Source organism: Lathamus discolor, chromosome 11 (genome assembly GCF_037157495.1).
Source record: "Lathamus discolor isolate bLatDis1 chromosome 11, bLatDis1.hap1, whole genome shotgun sequence".
NCBI classification, from domain to species: Eukaryota; Metazoa; Chordata; class Aves; order Psittaciformes; family Psittacidae; genus Lathamus; species Lathamus discolor.
The window spans coordinates 3,287,167-3,293,230 of NC_088894.1; the positions used below are offsets into that span (position 1 = coordinate 3,287,167).

The window sequence follows — 6,064 nt, forward strand, 5'->3', positions numbered from 1 at the left end:
TGGAAGCACAGCCTCCAAATAACCCCTGCAGAGCCCTGTGCTGAACATGTGTGTTAACACACTTCAGCCTTCACCGATCCCTTTGCCAGAGATCCTGCTCCTGGCTAATGGGTTTCTCTTCCTCATATTCAATCCATCTTTCAGCCGCTTCTGCTTAACACAGGGCCAGACCTTGAAAACAAGGCAATGGGTGACAGGTTGGAGTTGCAGAAGGGGTTTGTATCTCACAACTGCTTCCCCCTGAAAGCCCCATGCAATAGAGTCCAGAGAAGCTCCTCCGGGCTCAGCCCTTTAGTCATGCTTTGCACCAGGAGCAAAGTCCAAGCTCGTAAGTTACCTCCTGGCAATGCATCATCTGGGAGTCAATGCCCTGGAGGTCTGTGCTCAGGAATGCTTGAGACATCCAGGTTAAGAAGCAGTAACTGGTCTGATGGAGAAACCAGCACCTCCATCCCCATCACAGCTGCACTGGTGATGCCCCATGTCCACAGGCTCCAGGCAGGGCAGGAAGGAGCTCTCCTGGCACAACCGCCATGGGCAGACCCCAGCCTACACAGCGCCTGGGGGACCAGCTCAGCCCAGGTAACCTCCACCTCATTCTGCGTCCCGTTGCTGTGATGCACGCACAGGAGCTGGCACAGGGGGTGCAGGTTGCAGGGCTGCTTTATCCCAGCTTAGTGTCCATCAGATCACGGCCATGGAAGGTGGATCAGGGCCACAAGTGATGCTTTCCCCTCCTGGGCAGCCAGCACTGTGTCTGTCCCTTGCTCGGGCTGACTTGCAGGGGTCAGCAGTACCCAGAGCAGCACTGACCACACGCGGTGAACTGGGTAAACGTCTGCTAAAAATACCCCATCCAGGGAAAAAAAGACATAAATAAGAAGCTGAAAAGCAGTTCCATAAGGAGGGCCCTCAGGCTGCAGGGCGGCAGCCTGGCACCGGGAGAACTGGAGGAGGGAGGAACTTCAATGTGACTGTAAAGTCATCCCCTCCCTATGACGACAAGCAAAATGTGCTCAAGTCCTGCCAGAAACAATGAGTGACCGAGCTTCTTTTCTTTCCTCAGAGATTCTTTTCCCCTCCCATTGCACGAGGCCACCATGGAACCCACCTTCGTTTATCGGACTTCTTTGATGTTGCTTCTTTGCCTTTTCCCAGCAGGGATTTTCAGCTGATGCCCTGTATCTCCGTGCAGGATGTTTGAGGCCTGGCAGGGACACGTATTTCATAGTTAGGGCAATCCTATGACTATAAAAGCAAACAAGAGCTCTGTCAGCTCTGAGCAAAGTGCTCATTGCTGAAGGCGGAATAAAACACAGACCCTGCACTTGATCCAGGCCTGGAAACTCTGCCCCGACCAGCCCCTGGCTTGCTGTTTCCCATCACCACGCTGCAGGAACAAGGGTAATTGCTGAAGGCCATTAATTCTCAGAATTATGCCTGTCAGGCTTTTGTTGAAGTCAGCCTTGTCAGAGAGATGTATGTATCGATGGGGTGACACGCAGAGCAGCCTCAGACTTGAGCTATTCTGCTGTAAGGAAGGAATTGGAGACACGCAAGGAAGCCTGGAGCGTTGCAGAGGTTTTCCGTATGGAGGTTTGGTTCTGCTGGAGGTAAGGATGAGCCCAACGGGCTGATCCTGCCTTCCCTGGGAGCACACAGCCTCTTCATAACGTCACTGGAGGTTGGCTCTTGACCCCAAGGGACATCTGTGACCAGCGCCAGCAATCTGTGCTTCCTGCGGAGTCAAATCCTTTCTGTTGCCACATTTCTGCCCAGCACAAGGGCGTTTTACACAACGATCTCCACTGAAATTACCCTTGGAGCGCACGGGTTACAACGCACAGAGCAGTGAGGCAGAGGAGAGGCTGTCCCATGAGCAGGTCAGGCCCTCGGGGAGGCTGGCAGCTCACGTTTGTGTTGTTCTGACAAATCAGAGCTCCGATGTCACCGGTGACGGGATGTAGGTAGGACATCCGGGCTGATGAACCAGATTCCCAGAGGAACGGGTTGGGAGCACGGCTCGGATCAGGAGCTGGGCTGGAAACTGCAGACCAGACAGAGCAAGGGTGTAAGTATCCCCGTCTGCTTCAGTCCATCCAAACCAGCAAGGGTTAGCTCCTTTATTGCCCGTCATGCAAAACAGTTCCAGTAACAAACCATCCACAACTCTTTTACTTCCTGATCCTGAAGCATCTACGTGCTGAATCATTCTCACAGCTGAGACTGCTGCTCTCAGCAGACCCCCTGGTCCTCCCCGCATCAGCCTCCCACCAAACCCAGCGGCAAACTTGACATTTTTGACTGCTCTCTAGCCCTGATTTCTAACATTTCATAAGCAGTAAGTTTGTGCAGTGAATATAAACCTCTCTCTTGGAAAGAAACCAGATTGCCACCACACAAAGGTTCCTCTGTTGTGTGTGTAATGCAAACGGTGCTGTGCAGGGAAGTAAGAAGTCCAATGAGCAAAAGGGAACTGTGCCGGGGAGGCAGCTGGCTGCAATGCAAGAACCAAAAGCACCCAAAATAGAGTCATGCACATCAGTCCCTTCCCCTTTACAAACTCCTGCAGTGGTATTGCCCCCATGGCAATGGATGGTTTTGAAGGTGACTTCATTCATGCTCCTTTCATGAGGCTGAGCACCACCTTCTCTGCAGTGAAATGCTTTTAGCCAGTTCTGATCTGTAAGTAATGCCCATTTATAGTGCTGGCTCTGGAAACACAGCTTCACTCCTCAGTTCGCCACAGGAAAACTCATTCCAGGCATTACTGAAGTCTTGCTTAAGTCCTGTTTAGGGATTTAAGCTGGGTTTTTGGTGTAGGTCCTTCCCAAGGTCAGATGCATCCTGCGTGGGTGTAAAAGGGAACAGGGGCAGCTCAGCAGTTCAGAACAGAGCACAAGGATGATCCTTTGCACTTGGAAAAGAGGCTTTGGAGTCCTGGACAGGTTTGGCAATCCCAGCACACAGTGGTTGTTTCTGGAAGGGAGAGATTTGGGGAGCCCCTTTGCTTCTTTATCTCGAGCAAAGTTTATTGTAGGAGCTACTTTAGTCTCAGGGAGACCTTAGAGCAGCTCCCAGTGCCTAAAGGGTCCCTCTGGAGAGGGGCTTTGGACAAGGGTCTGTAGGGACAGGACAAGGGGAATGGCTTTAACCTGACAGAGGGGAGACTGAGATGAGCTCGTAGGCAGAAGCTCTTCACTGGGACTAGGGGAGCTTTAAGGTCCCTTCCAGCACAAACCAGCCTGGGATTCCATGATCTTCCCAGGCTTCCAGAGACCACCCTTGTCCCCTGTCAGGCCTCTTGGATCCCTATCTACACCCTACTTATGTTGGGAAGAATGTGCTCAGAAATTTCTGGAGCCTTATCTTAATCCTAGCAGTTCCTCCAGCTGGAAGGCTGTTCTTCTGCTTCCCAGCCTAAATATATTTATGACCTGTTTATTTTTGCTCGATTTTGGGCCATGGTTTCAAAAAAAAACCCAACACCCAGCCCACATATGTACTTCAAAATGCTGTTTCATATCAGATGCTTAGACGAAATCCTGCAGCTCTTGCATGCAGGGAAATCTGGTGACTTTGGTGACTCTACTGCCCATATACTATTGGAGAAAGGATTTGGAGGCTTGGCCTTCCCATCACCAGCTCCTTATTCCAGCAACCCACGACTGCTCAGGCAGTACCCACACAGCCCAGGGCTTCCTTTAAGGTAGAGGAGGAGCTCCAGGAACAAAACAAGCCTGAACTGAGTGAGATTCAGAGGAAAGCCTTACATTTGTGCAGTGATGCTGTTGTGAATGTAAAGCTTGTCCTGGGTTTGTCCTGGGGCTTTGCAGTCGTTAGGAGTGGAGCGTGCTTCCACTGCCATGCAGCGGCACAGTGATGAGTCCGTCCTTCCTCCAAAACAGCATCCCTGGGGGTGCATTAGGAGCATCTCCAGCTGAAACGGAGCTCGGGTTCCCTCCGTCTCCCTGCTGTGGGGATTCCCTCATTGCAGGAAACAAGGAGAGAAGTTGCTCAGGGTTGCACCCACTCTCTGCCAATTGTGGAAATGCTGCTGCTCTGCCACCCATCTGTTTGAGCAGCAGATTCCCTGCAACACAGCAGCATGCCCACGGAACTCACACACTGTGAGCTACTTGGCTTGTCAGACGCAGATGAAAGCTCCCCGGCATTAACAGCAGCAACATTCGACGCGCTGAATTCAGCTTTGAAGTTCACAACCCACTAAGCTACGGAGGCTGGCTCCTTCCTGCTCCATCCGGCGCTGACTCAGTGGGACGATGACATCCTACAGCTGTTTCTACAAGGAAAGATTGGGAAAAACACCCTATTTCTCTTTAAAAAGCCAATCTTGGGTTCTCGGGAGCTGTTTGCTCTCATGGGTTCCATGCCTATTTACCCCTCGGCTTAATTGATGAGCTTGCCAGCGGGAAGGATTTGAATTCCATTTTATCCCAATTATATTTTCCGCAGCTGTGATATGAGATGATGCTGCCAAAAGATTTAGGCTCCAAATGTGACCTATATTGAATAGTACACAATTCTGGAGATGCTCTTGGGGTTTTAAGGGTAGACTTTCCATTTCTATGTAGACATTTAATGGAAGCCTACAGGAAAATTTTATGTTTCCTTTATTATTATTATTACTTACTATTAATGCTCCAAGACCAGTGTTGATGCCCCACTTACAGCAGTATACCCAAAAAGGACCTTACGAAACAGCCGTATGAAAAGGCATAGAACCTGTAGGTGTTTTATAAATCTATCTTCTATTCAGTGCCCATATTTCAGGTCCTATCATCAGGCATTGGTTTGATTGCTGGTGTATTAAGAGTTGTCATGTAGCTTCTTTAAATGTATTTGGCAAGAGCATTTACCAGTCTAAGGGTCCTGTGTTGCAGACAAATGAATGGCTGCTTAATTGGACATCTCGGTAGTGCTTCGTTAATGGCAAATCTGGTCTGGTAAGTCCGAGTCTATGGGCAAAGTCCTGCTTGGGAGTGCAAGCCGCTTTGGCGCATGTGAGGTGGAAAGCACAGGGGTCTGCAAGGACCATTTCAGTTTGGGAGGCCACCAGCACCCAACCCTGCTGCTCACAGCACCCAGCAAAGCTCCCATAGCCCCTTCACCAAGCCCAGTGCCATGGGCAGTGTTGATGCACATCAAAGTCCCCCGGGGATGGAGGAAAGAACAGAGTTTTCCTGCTTGGAAAGCGGTCAGAGCATCATCCCGGGATGGCACACATGGGGTCAAGTGCCTCGGGGTATGTTTATTCCATGCAGTATAAACAGAGCAGTCCGGGAAGCAGCATGCTGTGCAGAAATGCCTTGATGTCACTCTGTGGAGATAAATACCAAGTTTATGTTCTCCCAGATCCGGGTCTGCTCTGCCCATATACGTCCTGTGATCAGCGCTGCCTCAGCTTAGCTTCAGAGGCATCGGGATTCATTCTCTGCATGGATGTGGGGGCTTCTGGTGAGTACCAGGGCAGTGCATGGGGATCCAAACTCTCAGGGATGGTGGGATGGGATCTACCCCAGCCCTGCAAGCTGGTGAGCTGGGTCCCAGGCTGAGCTGCTTTTTATAGGTCTGTTGCGCACAGCCGGCTGCTGATGGCTTTAGCAGATGCATCCTCCCTGCCTGCAGGAAGGCCAGGAGACCTTGGGAACCAGAGCCACTGGGGGGTTAGTGAGGGGATGGCGGGGGGAGTAGGAGCTTTAAATAAGTCATCCAAAGGGACACGGTGGGCGCTCGTGAGCAGATGCAGTGGGCTTGTGGCTGTGCTGGGGGAGCACTCGAGGGATGAAGGCGCTGCCTGCCTGACAGCCCCGGGGAGGCCGTGTCGGGGCCGCAGCCACGGCGTTCAGCGGGACAGCCCCTGCCCGCCTGGCGGGGGCACCACCGAGCCGCCTGGGCAGCCGGAGCCGTTGCGCGCCGGCGCTAGGACCCGGTCGAGCCCTACCGGCCGGTGAGGGGGGGCCCGGAGCTACCCGTGATGGCCCCCGGAGCCAATGAACGCGGAGCCGCTGCCGGTTTCATTTACATTCGGTCGCGCCGCAGC

General features: G+C 52.2%; 1 protein-coding gene across 1 annotated transcript in view; it reads left to right on the forward strand.

The window, feature by feature from the left end:
- Window positions 1–6,064, forward strand: part of RPS21 (ribosomal protein S21) — a 161,539-nt gene that overhangs the window by 126,818 nt on the left and 28,657 nt on the right. The window lies entirely within an intron of this gene.